At 37.5% G+C, this 25951-nt stretch overlaps 1 protein-coding gene across 13 annotated transcripts in view; it reads left to right on the forward strand.

Moving 5' to 3' along the window:
* Nucleotides 1–25951, forward strand: part of ARPP21 (cAMP regulated phosphoprotein 21) — a 162085-nt gene that overhangs the window by 133502 nt on the left and 2632 nt on the right. The gene's annotated exons all lie outside the window — the stretch shown is intronic.

Consider the following 25951-nt stretch of genomic DNA (forward strand, 5'->3'; position numbering starts at 1 on the left):
AATAGAATTCAAATGAAGGGTTTCCTCTTTTGAGGAAAACAAACTGCTTAAATCTAATGGGAAATAAAGGGAAGTCATTAACAATAATACTTGAAGAAATTACATATACTCTTCTGTCCTTTCCATCTTTCTATTTCTATATTATTATATATACCTAATCTTGAGAAAATAAAAATTAGCTGAACTAGAGGAAGTAAAACTGTATAGCCATTCACTAAGTGGAATAACAGATTATAGCACCATGAATAAGAACTGGTATGTATCCTATAACTTATTGAGACTGGACAGAGAATACTCTCATCTGGGTGATAAATGCTGCCTTCCTCACTAAAGAATGTGCCCTGTGATATCATGAGCTGTCACTCTCACTGTCATCCCGATACTATTTTTGGCATATTCATTACACCAAGGGTAGCTTGCCAGGCTCTGCCATGTGGGCGAGATACTCTCAGTAGCTTGCCGGGCTCTCTGAGAGGGATGGAGGAATCAAACATGGGTTGGCCGCGTGCAAGGCAAACGCCCTACCGCTGTGCTACCGATCCAGCCCCATGAGCTGTCAAATTTTGTAATTAAATAAACTAAGAATAAAACTCTTCGGGGCCAGGGTATAGTACAGGACTTAAGACATTTGCCTTGCACTCAGACAACCCTGTTTGTACTCAGGCCCTTCAAGTGGTCCTTGAGCACTATCAGAAGTAACCCCTGAGAATCACTCTGAGCCAAAAGTAAATGCTGAGACCTTCTGGATGTAGCCAAACAATCCCCCTACCCAAAGTTAAAAACAAAATAAAATCAAAAATCCACTTTCTAGTTTTGCAAGGAAGATTGAACCCCTGTTTTATTGAGAAACAGCCTCCAGTTATAGCTGTATGTGTACAAGCTTCCAGACATTTCTGTCCACAGTATTGCATATTTCTCTTAATTTTGTGGTCACAAAGGAGGTAGGCACCTGGGTCCACTACCCAATCCAGATAAGATATTGACTTCTTGGCAAAGATCTAATTCTCTTTAAACTTACTCAATGTGCTTCACGCGGGCAAGAGAGACAGTACAGTGAGCAGGATGCTTGCCTTGCATTCATCAGACCCAGGTTCAAGTCCCAGAATCTGAAGCGGTCTGAGCCTGCCAAGAGTTATCCCTTAGCACAGAAGTTAGCTAACTCCCTTAGAACTAGGAGTTAATCCTGAGTACAGCTGGTTGTGGCACAAACAACAAAACAAAAAAAAAGAATAAAATAAAATAAAATTGTACTTCAGTTAAATTCCACCTAAACTCTTTTGATCACTCTACATTTTTCTATGCTGGGTGAGACATATAGTTTACCCTGCAGAATCTAACCTTGGTAGGAAAACTTCTACCAAACCATTCAGAGCTCTTTGGTGCTAAGTTGAAGCAAGTTTTCTTTTATTACTTGCTTAGGAAGTATACATTTCTGAAATTAAAGCGATATTACCTCAGCAAGACACGGAAAAGGCAGTGTGGGTGTAGATGCATTGCATATAAGGGCATATGGTGGTTTGGCTTGAAGCATCACGAAAATTTGCCCCTAACTTTAAAAATAAATAGCACACAACTCTGTGGGAGTATATGTGTGAAGTGGGGGTGGGAAGGGTGTAACTCACTAAGTATGGGGTTTGCAATCTAGGTGACTCATGCTTTATAGGAGCTGTGAGAGCATTGTTAATAGTACCTGTTGCCTGAGTATAGATCTGAAAACAACTCCAAAACTTCTCAAAGCATTTATTGATTGCTAAATATTTGTTTAAGATATATATTGTTTTCTCCATCTGGCATTAAAGCCAAATCCACTTTTTATGTTGGAGTCAATCCCAGCCTAGCCCCAAACTGGGTTTCTAAATTCTCTTATAGAAGGAACAGCTCTAATTTCTCAGATGTCTAAAATCTCCTCATTTTTTTCATCCATTTGACCTAAGAAAGAATATCTTGGTTTTTACCAAGAGTTTCTTTAGAAATATTAGCAAATTGGTTCAGTATTCTTAGTCCTGGGGACACTGGACACATTCATAACTCAGGCCAACTCTACTCCTGGAAATGTAGCTTTTTATCTAAATTACTTGAGAAGAAAGAATTCAGAAATAATGTGTAACTTTAGCTCTTCTTTCACCCCCAGATAGAATTTGCTATTTGTGGTCAAGAGTTGTTGCCATGTTTTTAGAATATTTAAAGAATGGCTGGACCACACCCAGCCTCCAGAAGTGTGAACAGATTTGATTATGAGTTTCCCTGGTGAGCAGTGACTTCACTGTTTTGCGTTGATTCCACAAAAATGACAAAGCACCATATTTTGAGCATGGAGAGTAGCCTACCAGAAAACTTTGATGTGAAAATGTTAATAAGAATTAGTGCCCTGATGACTCTGCATTTCTTTATGCCCTATAGATAGTTTGTGTCATAGGTATGGTATATGTTACGTTGGGTCAAATAGGACTTTATGTGATAACACATAGTTTTAGTCAGTGGATGTCTGTTTGGTGTGACAACTAGAACTCGCTGATTATTAATAAAATCCAGGGTATTCTATGTAAAACAGAAAGAAAACAGTGTGTATTGCCAAAACATTATGATCATGAATTGTTGGACTAGAGGCATCACTAGTTACTACTCTAATTTTTTACCTAAACATAACTAAGATAAGGTGAATTCCATGCTTAGCCATGGAGTTCATTTATGTATGACTCTAAGCTTCATCCAAACAGAATTTTCTTTTTCTTCTTTTGTTGCAATGTGCTTCTCTCTAATAGCAGAAATCACACTTGACTGGGTAGGAAATCAGAGTTGAGGATGCTGGTTCTTCCCAGAATCTTCAGCTCCCCAGCCCAGCTAGACTTCAGAGCAGTTTGCCTAACCAGATGCACGCTGGTGTTCCTGACCCTTTTGTATGCTGTCCATGGGTTTCACTCCTTAGAAATAAGATATTAGGTGAACTATTACATGACAGGCAGTATTTATGTTTTCTTTTTTTTCTTTTTTTTTTTGGGGGGGGGTCACACCTAGCAATGCACAGTGGTCACTCCTGGCTCTGCACTCAGGAATTACACCTAGCGGTGCTCAGAGGACCATATGGGATGCTGGGAATCGAACCTCGGTTGGCCGTGAGCAAGGCAAATGCCCTACCCAATGTGCTATCACTCCAGCCCCAGTATTTATGTTTTCTTGAGGGAGGTGCCAGGGATCGAACCCAGGACTTCATGAATACACAGTATGTGTGCTACCTCTGAGCCACACCCCAGAGCCCATTTTATCTACAAGTATTCACTTAGCAATAGATTCATTAGACTTTTGCTATCCCAGGCATTGTAATACATGGGTATATCCAGGCATAGTACTACATAGAGGGTCTAGAGTAAGAAAAGAAGAAATAATAGGCAAAACTGGATAACACAGAAATAGCCTCTGAAAGGGATTCCAGTCACAAAGAAGAGAAGTGACTTTTAAAACTATTTCATGATCACATAGAGCAGAAAGCCTTTTTGATTATACTCTGCTACTATCAAAAGGATGTTTTTGGTTTAAAAGAGAGTTTTTGTATCAACACCAAGAGGATACTGGCCTTACCAGACCGAAAATCCAGTTCTCATCAGGCAAGAATTTTTAAAAATACAAACTTCATGGCATGAGAGAGATAGTACAGTAAGTAAGGCACTTGTCTTACATGCAGCTGGTCTGGGTTTGAGCCCAGGAACTCCACATGGTTCCCCAGCATTTCAGGAATGATCCCTTAGAACAGAGCCAGGAATTACCCTGGATTACTACTGGGTGTGGCTCCATAGAACATCAAATTTTGTACAGTCTCAATATTCTTTTTTAAGTAGCAAATGAAACTGTTCTTTAAGCCATTAGAATTCTAATTTTGGCTGCAGCTGGCTGTTGTTCTCAGATATATAACCACTGATGAAACTAACACATTTAATCTAAAACATTTGGGGGCATCTGTTGAGGTCCCCCATATCACTTCATTTATTTATAGAGTAATAGTTAAATGGGAAACATTTTTCACTGCTTAAAATGTTTGTATCAGTGGGGCTGGACTAATGATAGCACAGCAGGTAGGGTGTTTGCCTTGCCGCGGCCAACCCGGGTTTGATTCCCAGCATCAAATATGGTCCCCTGAGCAACGCCAGGAGTAATTTCTGAGTGCATGAACCAGGAGTAACCCCAGTGCATTGCTGGGTGTGACCCAAAAAAGCAAAAAAAAAAAAAAAAAAATGTTTGCAACAGAAAAAAATCATTCAGTGGTCCCCAATTAAAACACGCTGTTTAAATTTTAGAACCTTAAAAGCAGAAGCCTTCTTAAAACAGGTACAATTTAGCTTCCTTTACAGTCAAATCCATGATAAGGAAAACCTAGGCCAAGGTGGGAGAGTGTGTGGCTTGGGTGGTTGAATCTGCGTAAGACTCAGAGCCATAAAATGAGCCAAGTGAGGTTGTCTTCACATTGACAAACAAATGGTCAGTGAAGCATAACACAAATTGTATCACCTTTACTGTCTTTCAAAGCCAACCTGCTTTGTGCCCGGTTCGGTATAAGACACAACCCTCCTCTCTTTCTTTATTCCATTTATTGTTGGCAAGCATCTGCATGTTGCACAAAGATGTCTTAGTTTCAGCTAAGTCTGCAGACTTTGGACCTACAGGCAGCCATAGAGGCTTCCCATGGGTCAATGCGTTGGTGCTGGCCTCCCGTGCAGGGTACGTCGGAGGAAACCCAGCTCCACTGCTTTTCTAGAATTGCCTTTCTGTAACAGAGCTTGGCATTATTAGATTGCAATTATTTTTTTTTGCCCACAGCAGCCTGTTCTTCATAGATATATTACTTTTTATTGAAGTGAGATAAAAAGTGTGGGGGGGGTTGTACTTTAAAAAATGGCTTTCTTAGCCATATCTTTCACATTGAACTTATTATTATTCATTGGACTCAAAACTATGCCTTGAAAAATGAGCCACAAGTACATCATTTCAAGGATGAAGCTTATTTTCAGAGTGTGATGCCTTCTGGGCCAAACCCAGGGGTAGTTTACTCTTGGCAGCACATGCATTTCTAACTTCAGTTTTTTTTAAGTTATAAATAAATGCAACTTGAATGCTTCCTATATGCCAGTGTGCTCACAGATCTCTGTGTTACTTAATCCTCACCCAGTCCTAGGACACTTGCATATCAATTATATCACTGTCCCCATTTCAGAGATAATAGAAACAGAGGTTTGGCAACGGGGAGGGCTTACTCTAGGACACGTGAGGCTAGCTCTGAGACTGGGTTTTTCCTTTAATACCTTGCTTTCATGACTTGTCTCTCTGTGCCTAGGAAAGAAAAAAGTGATCACACTTTCTTGCTCCCGAAGAAGCATTTCTATCCATCTTAGGCTGAAATGCTTGCATCCGCTGAGACCTCATTAGAAGTGTAGTCATGGATATTAGATATCAAATAGTAGCTCTTTCACATCTAGGTAAAGCAGTGGCAACCATCTATTTTTAAACTGCTCGATTATGTCCTCTATCATGATCTTGTTAATAATGCCAGGCCACTCAGGAGTTGTTGGTCGTGAAATTTCATCAGAGAAGCTTTGCATGGGCCCTCACCTGCTGAAATACCAACTTTCCTTAATTAAAATTTTATTCTCAAAAGAAACAACACTATGTGTTTTTAGTAAGTTAATAAGAAAACTAATTACCGTGCTGTGCCACAGTTTGGGCTACCTCTAAGTTCAGTATAGGCATTTGTAGTGTTGTTCCCCCCTCCCCAGAAGCTTTATGAAGGTACAGTGTCAGCTCAGCTGACATTTTTATCAGGGGGTTCTGCTGACTCCACTTTAATCAAAAGCATTTGCAAGTCAGTGTTTGTGCCCCACTTTTGCTGTTAGTCATATTGAAGGCAAGGTACAAAAGCCCAACAGTTAAATGTTTCTTGTAAACGTAGCTGAGGGAAGGTGGAGAACATCCCCCAGATTTGCTTGCTAATTTAATAACAGATTAAAAAGAATTTCCCCAATGACAAGCAATTTAAAAAAGCATGGCTGGAAATATCACTTAAATGAGAAACACTTAAAATGATATACATTATACCTTGGGCTATCCATTTCAGGACACGGTTTCCTTTACACTCAGTTCACAAATACCTCTCAGAGGACCGTCATACTTCTATTGGAGGTCCCACTTGGATCTGTCATAAATGCCTGAACTTGTCTAAGTGACATTAAATTACTCTTCATCAATGCAAATTAATTCTTTGTGAATTCTTCAAGCCCTCTCTGCCCCACCTCGTTCCACTCTGTTTTAATACTTAGACTTTTGCCGGAAAAATGTACTGAGACGTGAACTTCACTTAAAATATGCTAGATTCAAATATAAAGATTGAGAATTGCTTATTTCTCCAGTAAGAAAAGAATATTTTAATTCTGGATTTTGTTTCTGGGTCTGGTGTTCCTGAAGTAGGTAGACCTTAAGAAAAAAATGACATTTTGAAGGTACAGTTGACAAAAAAGTGGGTTTCAGGACTTTAATCAAATTTTCATGTAATCCCGCTACTCCATAACTATTAAATGCCAGGTAAAGTTCTTGAACAATAAAATTACCATTGACGGCTTTTGTTTGTCCCTAATCTCAGCCTTCCAAAGACTAGTGAGAAAATTTAGAAGCAATTCCCAAAACTCATTCCTTAAGGACTTCTAGGAGTTTCTGATGTTAAATAGGATATTTTTCAATTTAAAAATTAATATGCAAAATGAATAGAACCACCACATTTCCCATCTTGCATGCCTAAAAATGGATCCTGAGGATGCTCTCCATGTGGGAGACAATCAAAAGAGAATCGTGAATAACTTGGTTCAGTTATTCAGTTCTTCTCTCACCTGCCAAACTTTTAGTTTAGATTTGTTTTTGCTTTTTGGGGTCACACCTGGCGATACACAGGGGTTACTCCTGGCTTTGCACTCAGAAATTACTCCTGGCAGTGCTCACGGGACCATATGGGATACTGGAAATCAAACCCGGGTCGGCCGAGTGCAAGGCAAACGTCCTACCTGCTGTGCTAACACTCCAGCCCCTAGTTTAGATTTTTTAATAGCCATTTTGTTCTATTACCAAAGATTCTGAGAGGAACTGGGGTTGGACTGGGGCAGAAAGTGTGCAATCCTAAATCCAAAAAGGACAGGATAAAGGAATAGCTACCAGGGGAGTATATATTGATATCTATAACTCATATGGACTGTTACTCACCCACACGCTTTGTCACCATCCCCAACACCTCCTCTCCCTCCCAGCACACCTCTGCAGTTGGGGGCTGGAGTCTTTACCCCACCACCAGCCTCCACTCCATTCTCTGGACTTTGGGTTCCTCATCTTGTCTGAGCAATGGCAGTGCTAGCAACTGCCGTGCATTGCCAAAGTCATATGCATAATAGAGCATAGGTTACAGACAGGAAAACAAACGTTCTAATACAATTTGTTAGTACAGAAAGGGTAACATATCTATAAATTTATTTCAGTCGGTCTGTGGTGGTGGGAAAGCTACTTGACTGGATATCAAAGCTATAAATATTCAAACTGTGTAATCATGTTAGCTAAGCTACAATAAAATTTAAGTAAATTTATATATACAGTTATACATATATAAGCATACACATGAAAATATGTTTTTAGGCATAAATACAAACATACGTATATATGTCTCGATGGGGTGTGTGCTGACATCTGTCTATACATATGCACAGTCATTGTATAAGTCATCATTTGAACCCACACATACCTGGAAGGAAAAAGGAAAACTATTGTTACTTAATAGCAATAAGCATCAATGCATATGTTCACCTAAATCTCACCAAAATTTGCCTCCTTTAAAAACAAAATAGAAATGAGCAAGATTGCTTGATTTTTGTATTTATTTTTTGCCTTCTTGAAACGTGTATATTAAATAAAAACAGGTGATAAAAATAAATAAATCCCTAAGTTTGAAAGGAAAACAGTGACATTTAGATTTAATTTGATTCTCTCTTTAGAGGACATAACGGTTATTCTTATTTCCTTATAAAGGGAATCAACAGTGTCTTTTCTGTGATGTAATTTACAATGTCTTTGTGAATATATGATTGCAGTACCCAGCATGACTCTTGGCCTTACCTTATCAATTAGAAACAAAACTTAGAAATTATCAAAACCAGACAGTTGATATTTGATGCATAAAATATAATGGCTCTAAAACAAGTCAAAAAAAGAAATTTTAAAGTATACATTGGTGTTTTTACATGTCTTTAATTTAAATAATTTGGTCATTCATCTAGCTCTCAAGCCCAATGTTTTAGGAGATTTTTGTTCATATAAATCACATTTTGTACATAGACATTAATTTTGGTTTGGGGCACACCTGGTGTGCTTAGAGCTTACTCTTGACTCTGTACTCAGGGATCACTCCTGGAAGGGTTTGAGAGACCATATGAGGTTCCGGGAGTCAAACCCAGGTTGATCACATACAAGACAAGCACTTTATGGGCTACACTAGCTCTCTGACCCTATTTCCTATATTTTTCAGTAGACATAAAAGAAAACATTATCTCTTGTTAAATTGGGAAAAAAGTAAAATTGATCTCTTCCTATAATGTTCATGTAGTGTATTTGATAAAATAATGGAGGACCACAAAAACACTTTTTATTTATAATTATTAATAACCAATTGCAAAGAATAATACAAAAGTTTAGATTAAAATCACTCATACAGTGGGAATGGCTGTTCCCCGATATGGATTGATCATAATGGTTCTAGGTGCCTGGCAGCATAATAATAGTCTAATAAGAGATGGATGAGTAGTCACCCCAGGGAAGAAAGAGGAAGAGGAGATCACTGCTTTTTAGTTATCTTTGATGTGATGACAAAGGGATCCATTTAGTAAGTCACCAAGAAAAAAAAAATAAGATTAAAAGGCACCACCTCAAACTCAGAGCGTTTTTAGCATCCTTTTGCTTTGAGATCACTTTAGATGGATGCCAGCTCTCTCTTTCCTGATCTGGGGGAACAAACATGGCCTGGGGAAGGTGCAAGCATACCTTTGATTAGGAGAGGAGATAGATGGGCACTAGATATTTTTTATATGGACATAAAAGGAGTTCTTGTTCTTCTTTCTTTGCTGATAAACATGTAGCAGAGCTCTAAGTAAAGAACACAAATGCTTTGGCTAACCTAAAGTTACAATCTAGAAATTGGTGTTTCCCCAGTGCTGGACATCTGGGACCCAGTGGTCTTGCCTACATGCCCCAAGTACTGTTAAGTTGAAAGTGTTGTGTGTTGAGAAAACTGTGTGATGTTATCCAATATCAACTTGACCTCCACAAAAGCCCTATTGGGAATTATTGGCTCTAGTTAATATGGAAGCAAAAGGGTAAGGTCAAAGGTATTATATAACCCCCAGCCCTACCCTAGACATCAAGCTAGTGAGTAGGAAAACTAATAAAAAGTTAGTCTGTCTGATTAGAGTCTGATTATTTTGTTAAGAAATAGAAAATCCAGGGCTGGAGTGATAGCATGGCAGGTGGGACATTTGCTTTGCGCGAGGCTGACCTGGGTTCAATTCCCAGCATCCCATATGGTCCCCTGAGCATCACCAGTAGTAATTCCTGAGTGCATGAGTCAGGAGTAACCCCTGTGCATCGCCAGGTGTGACCCAATAAGAAAAAAAAAGGAAATTCTTTAGATTTAACACTAGAACTCTTAAGGTATCATTTGAAAGTTTCTTCCTCTTATTTCATCTTGCTAATCATTGTTTTAAATATTTGAAAACCTTTTGGCTAAATGAACTAAACTTGATACTTGTTTACAGCTGAGTATTTGCTAAACCAACTGTGCAATGGAAATGCAAGGACTAGTTACAGTCCTTATAGAAATAAGCTAGATTTTCCTTTTTTTCTTTTTCATTTTCCCAAATATTCTTTATCCATTATTAGCCATTTTATCTCAATCATCTTGCTCTGCAACCAGCAAAGTAAAATGTCAAATTCAAGTGAATGAGTAGGACTGCTTGAGTTGAATCATAATTTGACTTCATTTTTGCCCTACAGGATATTTAAACCCTAACATTACTTAATATTACTTCCTAAGTTATTAAAAATTCCTTACACATGTGACCATTTCTTCAAAATGGGAAGGCAAACATTAGGGCAAAGAGTTAAATACTCTGCCTTAATATCTAATGACATATAAATTTAGATTTAACATTTACTTAATTGTGAAGCAGACATGTTAAGTGCATAGTCTGACATATTATCAGGTGTTAAAAGGATAATTTCTGAGAGAAAAAAATTCATAAAACTAAAAAGATAGTGTTTTGCAAAAATAATTATTGGCTTCTTTAAAAATCTTCATTTGAGCAGGTTGACACGGTGGTTGGGGATTAAATATATTCCTAAAATTGCTGAAGGGCAAGGCTGTACTCGTTTTTCCTTTTGCATTTTTTTTCTCTTTTTTCCCCTTTTTTTCTCTTTTGCCTTCTCTTCTAACCCCACTGACTATCTCTCTGTCTTCAGTGCCCTGTGCTTCCAGATGGGTTTTAGTAATGAAAGGCATCAGCAACTGAAATTGAAAGGAAAAACAGACATTTTATTATTATTTTTTAATTTTTATGCCACATCTGGCTATGCTGAGGTAAGCCCTCCTGGCTCTGTGCACAGGGGTCACTCCTGGCTCTGTGCTCAGAAAACCATACAAGGTACCAAGATTCAGCCACATGCACTTGACCTTCACGAGCTCTCCAGTTGAAGAGGAAGAGATATAGACTCATAAACTTTCCCTTTAGTAGAGATACAACTAGCTCTCCAGCTAGTACTTTCTCTCAGCTCTTATTGGCTTCTGGTAGCATTTGCTCTTTCTCCAAGACCTTCAGACTGTGGGGAGAAACCAGTTCCTACTATTGTTATACTCTGGAAACTTCCCTAATTTGTGGGTCCCTGAACTTGCCTATTCTTTAACAATAATCGCTCTATAAATAGCTTTTTAGATGACTCATCTGTTATCTGTAATCATTTGTAATTATATGGCTTGCCAGGACCCTCAGGTAGAAGGGAAGTAATAAGCAAACCACATGGTCTTAATAGTAGCACATCTGGGTTGAGTGACCCTAGAAAACTTATTCAAATTCTTATGTTTCATTTTCATTCTCAGTAATAGTGGTGCTTGCTCCTAAAATGCCTGGTTCAATGAATAAAGTATGGATTGCTCTTCAATATTGTGTTCTCCCTGGAACACATGTCTTAGCTTTTTTTTTTTAATTTTTCCACTCCAGATAAGACCATGTTCTCTTTTTGAACATGAATTTCCTCTCTTTCTCTCCCCTTGAATCATTTTTTTTTTTTTTTGCTTTTTGGGTCACACCCAGAGATGCTCAGGGATTACTCCTGGCTTTGCACTCAGGAATCATTTCTGGCGGTACTCAGGGGACCATATGGGATGCTGGGAATCGAACCCGGGTCTGCTGCATGCAAGGCAAACGCCCTACCAGCTGTGCTATCACTCCAGCCCCTCCCCTTAAATCATTTTTAGGAAGTTCTATCCAGTAAAAACTACCTTGCTTCACTAATTAAATAAGTTCCTACTTATTTACTGTTTCTACTTATTGGATGAAGAAAGAAAATACTTGCTTTTCCTGATTTGAAGTTAGTCCCGCTGTGGTCTATGCAAATTCACTGAATTTGTCTTCAATCACTGGTCCAAAGACCATTATCTGCCCACAAGTATAGAAAGGTTAAAAATTACTTCTTGTTTAGATCATATATGCAGAGCAGATGCCATTTCACAGTTATAAAACGGCTAAAGACCATACTACATTCCTTGACTGCCTGAGGTTGGCTATTGGCAAAAAAATGCTGATATTAATATCTAAACATTGGAGATTTAGAGTTGGATTACAAGTTTGAAATAAATGGTCTAATTCCATTGTCTTCTGCATCTTAGATAAGCTCTTTGGACCTCCCACCTTTTGTTTTCTTTTACTTGCATGCCCTACTGTGAATTAGAAAAGTCTGTCAGGGCTAGAGAGATAGTACAGGGTTAAGATAGCTGCTTTGCATGCAGCTGACCCTGGTTTGTTTCCTGTCACTGCCTATGTATCCCAAGAACCACCATGATCACCCCAAAGTGCAGAGCAAGGAGAAAGACCTGAACATAGATTTGTGTGTCCCTTCAAACAAAACATAACAAAAAAGGTCTGTTGGCAGCTTCTGTGAAATAGTAGATGAGCCCCATTTCATAGCAAGGTAACATAGGTTCTTAGTATGAACATTTAAAAAACAAAAAAAAAATTCCTTGCAGCTCAATTTGTTCCTTATGGGAAAAGCACTATAGAATATGTGCTAGTGAAATGATTAATAGGAAGATAAATTTAGTTGACGAATTATAAGAAATTCTGCATGTGATTCTCTGCAAGTACCTTCAGAGCCCATTAAACCTCAACTCTATCCCAAGCTTGTGGATAATCCATTGTTCACTGTCAGGTTAATGACTGCAGGCTTAATGGGACAAAGAAGAGTTTATGAAAAGCAAGAACTATCAGCTGCATGCCCTGGGAACAAGAGTAGGTGAGGTTCAAGTGTCTTGTTAGCTGTCCTTTACAGTGAAAGGAAAATCAAGGTAAAGCCTTATCAGAACATAACCATGGGTTATGTTGTAAAGAACATGAAGTTACAAAACCAGCATTAGTTTCCTAGATGCTTCTCAAGCAGCTCGCAGATAGATTTGAAAATACAAAACATAATCTATGCTGGATTCCTTCTTCAATTCTATCCCTCATTTCTTCCTTTTTTCTTTCTGAACCTATCTTTGTTCCCATCCCAACATCCCAATTGTTTGGGGTAGGATTTAAAACTGTTCTGTGTTCTTTTGATTTGCTGATAGAGGTGAGAAGATAAAGTAGTTAACATCTGGTCAACTTTTTCTTTATTCTGCTGTGAAGAAAATCAAATGTTCCCCTTCTATTCCTCGTGCATTGGCAGGGCTTGGCCTCTCCGTTCTGAGTACATTCCTTCTTTTCCTGCAAGGTTTTGTGCTTTGGCTTATTTTCTATTATGAGCCATTGCAGAATACTTACAGAGCAGTTTCTTTATAAACATTGTCAACAAATGTTCTTGAGGTGCTGAATATATGTGTTCCTAGGAAAAGATAAATTCCTTTTCCCAGTTTGTGGAACATGGCTACAGGCACTGGAGCAGATAAGACCCAACCTTGCAAAGCAGCCCAGAAGGAAGACTCCTCAGAAGGGAATCTCTGGGCAAAATTGGCAAGAACAGGGTGTCAGCAGCAGGTGTCCAGCCTTGAGTCTCACTCGACACATGAGCCTAGTCACATGAGCGCAAGACACAGAAACTGTCACGTATGCTTACTAAACCATCCTAATCATAGCATCTAGACTTCACTGGGATTGGACTAGGGCAAAGCAGAGTTGGAAAGGTAATAGGCCAATAATGCTAAACTTTATGTGATTGGACCTTGCTGTAAAGCCAAGACCTTCTGCAAAATATGTGTGTATTTGACAATAAAGTGAACAGCCATCAGCTGCTCCAAAAGGTATTTTCTCCGTGCACCCCACGTCTGCCTGGACCAGTGTGCAATGTGTCTGGGCACTGTTGTAAAAAACTCTTCCCCAACACCAGATAAGTATTGTCTACCTGGGAAGCAGGGCCTAAATAAATAATAAAATATAATTTAAACCCATACAGGTACACTGTGAAAAGAGCCAGGGAAGGGCAGTCATTCATATTAGTCTTTGCTTGGTCCTTGGGATGCATCTTACTAAAGTTTCCTTAATCCTCCTTACAACTTCATGAGAAAAGAATCGATCTCATTTTATATATATGGAAAAGGAAGCCAGGAAGGAGATATGGTTTCATGGGAAGTGATTTGGTAAATTTCTTTACGTTCTCTAAGATGTGTATAGGTGGGGGAGGGAGTGTTAATGAATTATTCAAACAGTAGGCAAAAAGATTGATATATTTATTGAGAGTTAAAACACAGACCTCAGATCTCAGACCTGCAGCGTCAGCACTAATACCAGTGCCACCAGGGAGCTGGGTGAAATGCACATCCTAGGCTCCCAACCAAATCTACTGAATAGAGTTTCAAAGATTGAAGCTCAGTCATTTGCTTTTGAACTAGTCATCCAAGTTGATTCGAAGTTGCCTCATGCTGAGAAACATCTACCTGGGGAAATTGGTTTCTGCTAAGTGGTGACGAAATCAAAGGTGGAAGCAATCAAACTTAGAGATAACGAAGCAGGGTTGATTGACAACCTATGAAAATCCAAAACTTTGAGCTAGCATCATGCAAATGTCTCTAAAGGGGAAAAAAATGAGACAAATAGAGCAGTGTCTCAGCAGCTTGGTGTTCTGCTGGGGACAGAATTTGATGGCTCTGAAGGCTCTCGTAGACATGGTAGACAGTAATGGTGCATTTAGCCCAGAGGGCAGCTTCTTAAGGTTTAAAAGGACTAACTCTCTGTTGGGTAGTTCGTGGGAGGCCTTGAAGGGACTCTCTGGCAACAAAGATTGTGACTATCTTAAAATGCTCATGCTCTACTTGGATGTTTATAAAGTAGTTAACCATGATAAAATGTAAGCATTAACCTCAAATGCCTTGGGTTGAAAGGAAAAGTTAACAAGGGAATGATCTGAATCATTTCTCTTCCTGCCCAGGAGTAGGCCATTAAAAAAAAATAAAACTGATCTGTCAAGGTGGAGACAGCCTGCCCTAGAGGATTGATTGAGAAAAGTCTTCAGGACAAATCGTTTGTCCTTCAATTTCATTTTCACCTTAATTATTGTAAAATGGGATTTAAGTGTTAACTCCAATTCTATCCATCTGAAAAGATAGACATTTTTGTATTTGTACTAGAGGCTTAGAGATTTCTGATAATTATTTCGATTCATATGAAAATGACACTTTTAAGTAACAGTTCCCCAGACTATGAGATTAAAGAGGTTTCTTACTGCTCCAAGCAAGGATAAGCATGAGGTGATTAAGTAGTGGAACAGAAAGATGTGACATCATCTAGTGCCCAGAGGCTTTACTTTGGGGTCATTGGTTTGAATATGGATGAAGACATAGAATTATAAGAATCAGATGTTATGTTCACCAAATTATAGCATGAGAAATGGAAAAATATATATTCCTGAGTTCTCTTTGAAAAGAAATGGATGTAGTTAAGCTACATAAATTTATACCAAGTTCAGTTGTAAGGCTTTTGTTTCGGTTTAGTTATATGTTATATACAAAGCAATCAATCACTCTTAGGTTGCAATATAAACAAGTTGACTTCATTGCATTCTATAATTCAAAACTGACTGATAATACTTCCCTGGATTTAAAGGAAAAATTGGAAGAAAATAGACTGAAAACTTTTGATAATTTCTTAGAATATTATGTCTAGAGAATATATATATTATCTACTTATAACAAAAAAACTTCTGATTTTGTTTTTTCATGAAAATTGCTTGTCTATTTCAACATATAATAGAGAGAATGTCTTGTTTCATTGATTTTTTTAGGGTATTTTCTTAGGTGCAGAGATCACACCAGACAATTTTCAGAGTCTGCTCCTGGCTCTGCACTCAAGAATTACTCCTAGTGGTGCTCAGATGACCATATGGGATCTTGGGGTTTGAACCGTGGTCAGTTATGTACAAAACAAGGTCCTTACCAGTCCCATACATGTCTTCATTTCAATGAATATTCTTGATTAATGTTGAGTGGAGAGATCAATAACTCATTTTTTAGATATTCCAATCTCATATGGATTAAGGAACATAACCAATATCATAAAGTAAATAAGGATTTTTTTTCAGATTGTCAGAGGTTACCTGAATATCTACTTTGCGTCCTCAAAATTATGTCACAACATTTTGTTTTGTCTCCTCATGAGCAGTCTGAGTTTCTCATCTGACTGAGAGTCAAACCTAGGGCACTTGACTTCTGGATTAAATGAAGTATGTAATAGTGAGTTGTTGACTTAAAGCTACCAGTTGGTCCAGAGAAAAAAATGTAGATTTTCTGTAACTCAATTCTCTACCTTCCTGGTTCTATGTATTCTATAATGTTTAATATACTGTTATCAGGACAGGTTCCTGAATTTTCATATTTTATCCCAGATATATAACATGTTCCTCTTTCTTTTTCAAAATAAAAAATCATCATATTTATCTCATATTAAGACAGCAATAAAACTAAACACAAAATGGCATCAGCCCTAATAGGTTTCCATCTGGCTCTCTACTTAGTTCTCTGCTTAATTGGTCTTGCCTTTTGAAGTAGTTGCTGTATGACTCTTTTTGTCAGTTTCACCAGGATGTTTAGAACCTAGTGTTTACTTTTTTTCAATTTGCTGGCACTTATGCAGGCCTAGTTATTGTCATGTTTCTCTTTCTTGAAACAACTTTCCCCTCTTTTCTTCCTTGCTACCAATTTCTTCCTTTTCTCCAAATATCCTTTCCTTTCCTCCTTCCCTTTTCTTGGGCTTATACTCACAGACCAATGTTTGACTATTATTGTGTCTCAAGCTCTAATTTGTCATCTCGCCCTGTGCTTTCTCATAAATATATTGTCTATTAGAGCAACCACACCCTGGTGACTTCCAAAATGCTACCTCTAAGACTGACTGTAGAACTGAGGTTCAGAACTCTTTATTCTTTTTGTATCAGTGACTGGGATATCACAGGCAACTCCCTTCTCCACACCAAAAACTTGGCAGTTATTCACGAGTGTCTCTTTTCTGTCACCCTTTCCCTGCAGCACCGAGATGGAGATGCTAGTTTGACAGTTCACACATCTGTGAGTGTCCCTTCTCACCATGATTGATGTATTCATCGCCCTAGATTATTGCCATACCTCTCAGTAGATTCTCTAACTCCAATTATGCAACCTTCAAAGTGATTCTTGAAGAATCTCCATGATATGGTTGTCCATCATTTCACTGCTCTATTTATATGACATCTCATAACATAAACCTTACATAATACCCTTAAATTTTCAACATTATACTCCAGTTACAAATGATTTATAAGCCACTAGAAGCTGGGTTCTCGCTCCTTTTTATCCTCCTGGACTGCATCTCTACATTTCTAGCCTACTAACTCTTCTAAGTACTTGAATATATTGTTCATACTACTGGATTCTGCAGACTCTGGTCCTTATGTTTATACATCCATTATTGTTTCCCCTTTACCCCACCCAATTATCAATAGCCTGCTTAATTCCTATTACTAGGTCAAAATGATCTCCTAAAAGCCTTCTATTCTATTATCCCATTTTCCACTTACGCTAGAAATAAATCTCCCTCTTAAGCAGTCCTTGAGTTTGTGGCATGCCTTAACCTAAAGTCAACCTGCGTACTCCATTTATGTCTGTGCATGATTCATGCTGTCATTCTTATACCAAGTATTATTTTTTAAAAAAATTAATACAACTTGAATAGAAAAGATAAATGGAAAAAAATAAGTGAAATTGAAATGAAAATTTGAAATTAAAGTGGAAAATTTATTTTGTGACATTGAGTTCAGTTTACTTGTGTGCCAGAGCTGTTTCACTGTGACTCACAAGAGTGGCTGTCAGAATAGCAGCAACTTGGCCAGCCTGACCTTATTCTTAGTTAGACTGTTACCCTGGAGAAATTAGAAAGAACTACAAATTCGTGGTTTTGCTTATCAGAGTCATTTTTACATTGGATACCTGACATTCATGATTATGATACAATCAGTCCTGATTTATGTCTATCAAATATGAAACCACTGGAACTCCTAGATGCTGGTTTCTAAACCTTCATATCCTACATGTTTCACCTGCATTAGTCCCTGTCTTCATTGTCTTATGTCCTAGATTAGTGCCTTACCTCTCCCATAAAATCTCCCACAAAATATTTTTATTAAACCTATCACATCAAAATGTTTGGGTAAGAATCCTGCCAGCCTTAAAAGAAAGAGGTCTTTATCTTTGACTATTTTGGGGAAAATAATAAATAATTTATTTGTAAATAATTATCATCGCTGCATCACTGTCATCCCATTGCTCATCGATTTGCTCAAGCGAGCACCAGTAACATCTCCATTGTGAGATTTGTTGTTACTGTTTTTGGCATATTGAATACACCACGGGTAGCTTGCCAGGATCTGCCGTGCAGTCAGGATACTCTCAGTAGCTTGCTGAGCTCTCTGAGAGGGATGGAGGGATCAAACCCGGGTTGGCCACATGCAAGGGAAAACACCCTACCTGCTGTGCTAAATATATTTATTGATAATATATAATTATTAACTTTAACTTGAAGATGTTACTTTATTCATCATTATCTATGAAATAGTTTTTCCTGTTATTATGATAGATTTATACAGATGAAACCAGTGCCAATAACATTTATACTCAAAATAGTTAGCCAAGACAAGGTTCTACCCTATAGCTATATGATAGTGAAAGTCATTTGACCACAATGGCCTTGACCTCATAATTTTTGGCTGCATGGTTGGCCTAGTCTAGCTAGATGGTCAACAGCAATTCATCAATAAAAATATCCAAAAGGAAGAATTTTGTTATGATCACAGTGATACAGTGATTAGAGGTGTTTTCATTTTGATGTTACTGGCCTAGTCTGGGGAATGAATGCCTTCTCTGCAGTAGCTATGTGCCATCCAATTTAGCTTCATAGAGATCTAAAATTAACACTGATAGACACACAAGAATGTGAGAACGCCATGTTTTCTTCTAAGGCACGCAACCTCATTAAGAAAGTGAAACGTTTGTGAGTCTTTTATGTGGCTTTTTCTCCCTCCGGGTTGTTGAAGCTCTCTGGCTGTCAGCACAGCACTCTGGGCCAGGAAAGTTCAGAGAATTACTTCAATAATATGACAGCCTCTTCCATTTAAAATGGAATTCAATGTTGGCTTCCCTCAGAGGCATTCATTGAAATTCTGTGCATGATCCATTCCTCTAGTCATTTAACAATGTCTCTCATGTTTGCCCTGATTTAAAAAAAAAAAAAAAGAAAGAAAGAGAAAGAAAGAAAACCAGCTTTGTAGTTGTGATAACATGGATCAGGATGGTATAATTGCAATGAAGAAGCCCCCAAGCTTGCAGTAATAGGATGGTTCATCTGATGTGTACTGCCATTAGAAAATGACCCATGCATGGATGTTCTCAGGGGACAGTAAAGAGGCTTTTAAGAATTACACTCTGTGCAGTATGAAAGCTAATGAGCAAAAGAGCAAGTACGAAGAAGAGCTACTGCTTCAGGAAGCAGAGTTCCACTTAGAGCCTGTCACAGCTTCCCTCAAACTCATTAGGATGGACTGGTCATCACAGGGACGTGGACTGCATTACCTCCATCGCTACACAGGCTCCCTGTGAGTCATTCTGTAACATGGTTCTCAGGAATTAAGACTACTGAGTAATAAGTGGTGATGAAAAGACAGAGGATAGATGCAGAAAATGACAATAAATCAGGTGAAGGCCAACATTTACGCTGAGATGAAGAAGTCATCATGGGTTTCCACAGTAAAAAAAAAGAAAAGAAAAGAAAAAGGGTCATTTTTCATGCAAGTTCTTATGAATTTTTAGGACTAGCTTTATATGCTATAATATTTTACTTAATCTGAGAACAAAACACTATCACATCATGCCTCCTAGATTAGATCATATTTTGCATATGGTTATAAAAATTCAGCCTGGCAATTAGTTTGAGACTCTTTTACTATTGTTGTTGTTGTTATTGGTAGTATTGGGGGAAGGAATAATACTCAGGCCTCAATCCTAAAGACACTCAGTTTACACCATTTGAGCTATCTCCCTCCTGGTCCAGTTATTTCCTTGTTGTAAAAGAGTTACTCAGTGTTTGAGGTCACATAAATTGGGAAGTTTGAAGACAGAATCTTTGCAAAAATTCCCACACTGTTTTTCAGAGTTGACACTACTTGGCCATCAATGTCACACCTTTACATTTCTCACTTAAGAGCGATGTTCGAGCAAGAGAAAATCTTTAAAGACCAGTAAAATCAGATGCCTTTCTTTACGCCTAAGGACTCTAGTTCTGGGACTTCTCAGTGTCAGTAAGAGTATTGATGCTATTTTCTATTTTACATAAAAGCAAACAAAATCTTTACCCCAAATCCACCTCCCTAGAGTACAAGGCATGACTCCTATGATAGGAAATCACAACAGATACCTTGAAATCATGCTGCTTATTTATAACCCACACCCCTATCTCCACCAAAGGTTACCTTGGTATTAAGGTGCAGTTGTAAGTGAAGTACTAAGGGACTCCAGGTTTAGAGACACTGACATGTAAGGAGGTAAAACTTGGTAAGAAATCCATAGTGTTCGCTGAACTCGAAAGTATAATGCTAGGGCCGTAATGATAATACAGTGGGAAGGGTGTTTGCCTTCATGTGGCAATAATGGGGTTTGATTGCCGGCACCCCATATGGTCCCCCTAGGACAGCTAGGCATGATCCCTGGATGCAGAACCAGGAATAACTCATAGGCATCACCAGTTGTGGCACAAAAGCAAACAAAAAACTCAAAAGTATAGTGCAAACATTTCAACAAGTCCAGAAGTACAACACTCTATGTGTAAGTGGCCTGGGATGAAGGGAGGTCTTGATTTCTCCAAATCCATCTGATATTCTTAGTTGTTTGGCAGATGTCCCACATGTGTTATTTCTCCTACCTGCATCTTTCAAATACCACATATACTAATTTAGTTCCCAAAGGCCAAATGATTTTTCTGGGGCAGTCCATTGTGAAACAGTCAAATAACAGAATAGACCTCACCTCTGATGTGGAAATAAGTTATTTTTACCTAATATTGTAATCTTGAGAAAACAATGCAGAGTAAATATAAATTTTGCAAAACTTGTGAAGAGATCCATTATTTAAAATCTGTATAGTAACTATGAAACATGGTGTCAGTGGATTAGAAACTAATGAAATCAATAAAGAGGCTAGACTCTGACTAATTCCTTCTCCCTTCAGCCTGTCTGTGGTCCCATTATCTCAGTAACACAACTTTTATGAGTTGACTGACAAGAAAATTATATTTTTATCTTTGAGTTTCTTTCTCTGATACCAGCAAGACCTTTTTCAACAAGCTGTGGATCTTAACTCTTGCCTTCACAATGTAATTTTTTTTAACTATTGAGAAAGCAATTAATGCAATAAAACATCTATTGATTATGTGTCACACTAAGGGGATTTTGTTAGGGTATTAAAGTTCCAGATTGTATCATAAATAGAACTACAATTTAGTAGACAAGAACCAAGATGCTGCAATCAGAAAACCACAGTTTCAATTCTAGCCTTCCTTCCTACTACTGTTGTGATCTTACCAATTTCCTACATCTCTCTAAGTCACAGTTATCCCTTGTAAAATTAGTTTATTAATAATGAATGCCTCCCAGGCTTATGAGGACAAAAAGGTAAAAGCATTGAATTCACTGTTTGAATTGTAGCACTGTAGCACTGCAGCACTGTCATCCCATTGTTCATCAATTTGCTTGAGTGGGCACCAGTAATGTCTCCATTGTGAGACTTGTTGTTATTGTTTCTGGCATATCAAATCTGCCACAGGGAGCTTGCTAGGCTCTTCCGTGCAGGCAGGATACTCTCAGTAGCTTACCAGGCACACCAAGAGGGATGGAGGAATCGAACCCAGGTCTGCCGTGTGCAAGGAAAACACCCTACCAACTGTGCTATCACTCCAGTCCACAGTTTGAATTAAATAATAAAAAATAGAGGTAATTGTCTAGTTTACATTGGAAAATCTTCAAAGAAGGTGAATGTATAGAAAAAAACTGATAAGAAGTTAAGATTAAGAACTGGACAAATATTGGCACAATGCATGAATTATAAAGTCTCAGCAAAGTAAGAAACCAAGCCAAAAAATTCATTTTTTTCTTCCCATGTTTATATTCTTCACTAAGTAGCCACAGCTAAACTACCGTAATTCCACCTCAACCTGTAAAAGAGTGGAAGTGAGGTGCATCATCATAAACTGCTTCTTAGTAATATAGAGAAATATGTTTATTGATTGTCCAAAATAAATGATATTATATCAGAGTATTAATATTGATCATGAAAATACATTTACCCTATTAAGAATATTTCACTAAACAAGGATAGTGTGTTAGAACTGGAGAAGGAAGTCCACTGTAAGGAGAGGAAGGTCCATTGTCATTGTGTAGGAAGGTTCATTCACTTACCTTGCTTATGGCCAAAACCATCGTAACCCCAACTGAAATTCCTGGCATCACATATGGTCCCCTGAGCACCCTCAGGGATCACTTCTAAGCAGAGAGCCAGGAATAGCTCCTGAACACTGCTGGATGTGGACCACCAAACAAAAGAAATAAATGTGCGGATTTTGCTTTACATAGGTGGGTTAGATTGGATGCCAGCAAGACCTGGTCAGTCTCTCTATTTGACTAATTTATTCTTAAATATTTGCCCTCTTAGCTACTTCCTTCCCTATCTTCAACATCATAATCATCAACAATGGGAGCAACAAACCCCTGAAAATAGAGGTTACTGCACTCTTTATATTCATTTGCAAACTGTCATCTCTGTAACAAAATATTCAAATGAAAATTAAAATAATGTGATTCGCAATCATGCCAACTTATAAGCTGTAATCACTTTACATTCTGATTTTTCATAATTGTGCTATATCAAGGGGAATGTTTCATTGACAGACTCTGAATGAATTATCCTTAAACTACAAATAGTATTCGGTTGCTGTTGTATTTTAGTAGAAACACAATTAAATATTTCACATTTATAAGATCCAGTCATTTAAAATCTTCTAGCTCCTCAATCTTCGCAGAATGCATTCATTTTTTTTTTTGCGAGTAAGAAGCATTTGTCCATTCCTAACCTTTTTACCTTTAGAAAATAAATGGCATATCTGAATTGAAAATTGAATTAATTCTGAATGAAAAAGAAACAATAGCTACTATTGTTTTTCCAACAAAAAAATAGCTACTGTCTTTAGTACTAGCAACCCTACAGGGTAGGTACTATTACTGTTTTGTAAGATGCATTATATTTTGCTAATCCTCAATAAATTATATGAAAACCTAAATATTTCACAGATAAGTATTAACAAATTTGAATACATTTCTCTTTTGATTAGATGAGGTAAGCCAGCTGCCCCAGTACTGTCATCTCTGCCTTTGGATATGCTGTGTCCTAGGCAAATACTGTTAGTTCATTCTGAGGTCACAGTGATCACATTTCAATTTGTCTCTTCTTGGACCAGAGCTCAAATTCACTTTTCAAACACAATCCCATCATAGGGACCATTTTGCTACCTACCTTCGTAACATACTTTAAAGAAATGGGCACACCAATTAAGTGTAAATATCTTGGCTGAGAAAGAATTACAAAAGGAGGGGAATTCATGAATATAAATTGGACTTTCCTTACCCTTGAGTTTTCATTGGGAAAATATAGAGCAGATTTTTCCCTCCACATCAATCTTTATTCACCTTGACTTTGTTTGCTGTGGGAACCTCGGTGTAAAGCTGGTGGCCTGTTGTTCTGCATAACTGAATATCAAATATCACAAATCATCAGCAGATGAAGCCCAGGTAGGGGGAATACTTGGTTGTGGATGTCTCTGTGCTCTTGGTCAAGACAAAATTACTCGCACCCACTATCTCCATTCCTTTTCTCTTCTTGAATATTGCTCGATGTTTGTTTCCAAGACATCCGTCCGGGCTTTTGTGTGTTTCAATGCTCTATTATCATAAGATTTACTTTGCCTTCACCTCAATTTTGGTTTAGAGTTGGATAATAAATGAGTTTCTTAGAGGCCACTTCAATTTATTTTTGAAGAGACTCATTGAATCAGAGTCATCTTGAGATGGCTGCATGAAGGGATGAAAGGATTCAATAAGCAAGTATATAAATAATCTTCCAAGGCAAGGCCTCCCGCCATCCTCTCCTCTAGTCCTTTCTTCCCTTGCTCTCCTCTTCTTTGCAAGTAGCTTTGTGTTCTACATAAGGGCCAGTGAGGCCATCTAGGCTTTTATCATTTGACAAAATATGTCAATTTTTTTTTCTTTTTTTTTTTAATAAAAATATGTCAATTTTTAACACATTTCTCTCATATTTAACCTATGCTTTGAATGCATCACGTCATGGGTTTGAAATACATTTTATCATTTGCTCTTTGTTAGAAAACTGGAGAGTAAGAAAGACTGTTGGCTTCTACAGTCATGCCAAATTATTTTTTCATAATGTAGATAGTAATTTTTGATACAGTGATTTGAATAATAATTTCATCATAAAAGACCAAATTAGTAACCACAGTTTTAGGTAGGGCTAGTAAACATATAGACTATAGGGGAAGATGAGACAGTGAAAAATAAAAGACTTCTTTTGATTTTGAAATTAATCTTAAAATAAATTTCTCCAAAGTTCCTGTGTATATGAGGTATTCTGAGAGATTGTGAAAATAGTGAATTGGCCTGAGCACCATTTCTTGTCCCTAAAGCTGATAGTTTTCTCCCATTGTACAAATTGTAAACACTATATATTTAGTCCTTTGAGCTGATTGTAAAAGTTTTAAATAGATGCATGGAGTGTATAAAAGAAAGGCTTTCATTGTTGTGCTGGCCAAATGTATATGGAAGAAACATAGTAATTACCCTTAATTATATTGTAACATGTATATCTTTTCAAGAAGTTAAAATAGCACAATAACATATAAGTCCACTATGAAAATGAAGTAAGGTGTGTAGTATCGATGTAAAATACTGACGCGTACAAGAAGGTCAAAGGGTGACTTTCTATGTTCCTTCTGTTTTTTGCACCAACTTCAGGCCTCTTCTATTCCTCAAACTTCCCTCTCAAATGTTTCACACCGCCAGTGCCTTTTTTGAATACCAGCTGATGAATTAAGCTGACCTCTAACTTAGTTGATATTTGCCAGACAATTTCCCCCCGTATTTTTCAGAGTGAAGATATATCTTGTAAAGCAAAGAATAACATAATTCTCTATAAAGACTATAAAAATAATTTTACCCTTCCTCATTAGAAAGTTACAACTATCATGCATATTCAAAATTTGGTTACTAACAATACACATTTATTACAAACTGTTTTACTCTTTGTTTCTACTTTAAAAATCTGACTGTAAACCTAAGCATCAAGTTTATGTTAAGAAAATCTAGAGGGTTGATATGTTAAGCAACATAAATAAGGACAAATATTGGATAATCTCACATATTAGTGATTTATTAAGAAAATATAAAGGGAATATGCGATATTTAATGATGACAAACCTTTGGACTTTGCAGAATTAAGACTCTGGTGGGTGAAGGTGACTGGTGGTAAGAACACTTTAGTGGAAGTTAAAGTACAGTAACTTGGTACACCAAAAGCATAAACAAATAAGACTTGTAAACATGTTATCTCAATACAATACATTTTTATATAAATAAAAAGAAAACTTAGAATTTAAATATTCTCAGCAGTTCAATTTATTCTTAGGTATGCTGTATGATTAATAATGTGAACTCTGGCGAGGCCTTATTCTAAAACATGAAATGAATCAGTCTTTAAGTATCTACCACTGTGTCATTTGCACCCATATCATAAATTTCCTCTCAACATTTAGAAGAACTATCCAGAGCCTTCTTTTAAGCGTCTATGTTAATATTTGCTGATATAAAGGGATTAAAATAATTAGAATGAACAACTACTAGTCCACTTATAAAAGAAAGAAATCCAACCCAATGACCTATCCAGAAGGACTTCAAATGCATTTTGAAATGCTGTAGTCTATCTTAGCTAGCTTATGTATTTATTTAATCACTAAGTGAGTGTTTTTATTAAAATTTTTCTTGGCACTAGTAGTGAAAAAGAGGAAAAGATTTCCTGGGGCCAGAGTGATGGTACAGCAGGTAAAGTACTTGCCTTGCATGT

This window comes from Sorex araneus, chromosome 4, assembly GCF_027595985.1.
Source record: "Sorex araneus isolate mSorAra2 chromosome 4, mSorAra2.pri, whole genome shotgun sequence".
Classification (NCBI taxonomy): domain Eukaryota; kingdom Metazoa; phylum Chordata; class Mammalia; order Eulipotyphla; family Soricidae; genus Sorex; species Sorex araneus.